Source organism: Haliaeetus leucocephalus, unplaced genomic scaffold (assembly GCF_000737465.1).
Source record: "Haliaeetus leucocephalus isolate CR32 unplaced genomic scaffold, Haliaeetus_leucocephalus-4.0 Scaffold172, whole genome shotgun sequence".
Lineage (NCBI taxonomy): Eukaryota > Metazoa > Chordata > Aves > Accipitriformes > Accipitridae > Haliaeetus > Haliaeetus leucocephalus.
In genome coordinates, this window is record NW_010972608.1 from 289,157 (window position 1) to 289,445 (window position 289).

The following is a 289-nucleotide window of genomic DNA, read 5'->3' on the forward strand; positions in this document are numbered from 1 at the left end:
CCCCGCGCCCGGCTCGGGCAGCTCTGGCCGCCACGGAGCTGCCCAGAACGCGGCGTTACGCCGCAGCCCGCGTCCGGCCGCGGGGCGCCCGGCCGCCGCCACAGACCCGTACCGAGGGCTGCCGCAGCAGCTGTGCCGGGAGCACCGGGCATCGCAAGCGGAACGCGGGCGAGCGGCTGGCGCGGGACGGATGAGAATTCATGTTCTGGCTTTGGGTTTGGTTTGGATTTTTAGGCGGCCGCGGCAGCTCGGGCAGCGCGCGCTCAGCTCCGCGTGACCGGTACCCCGG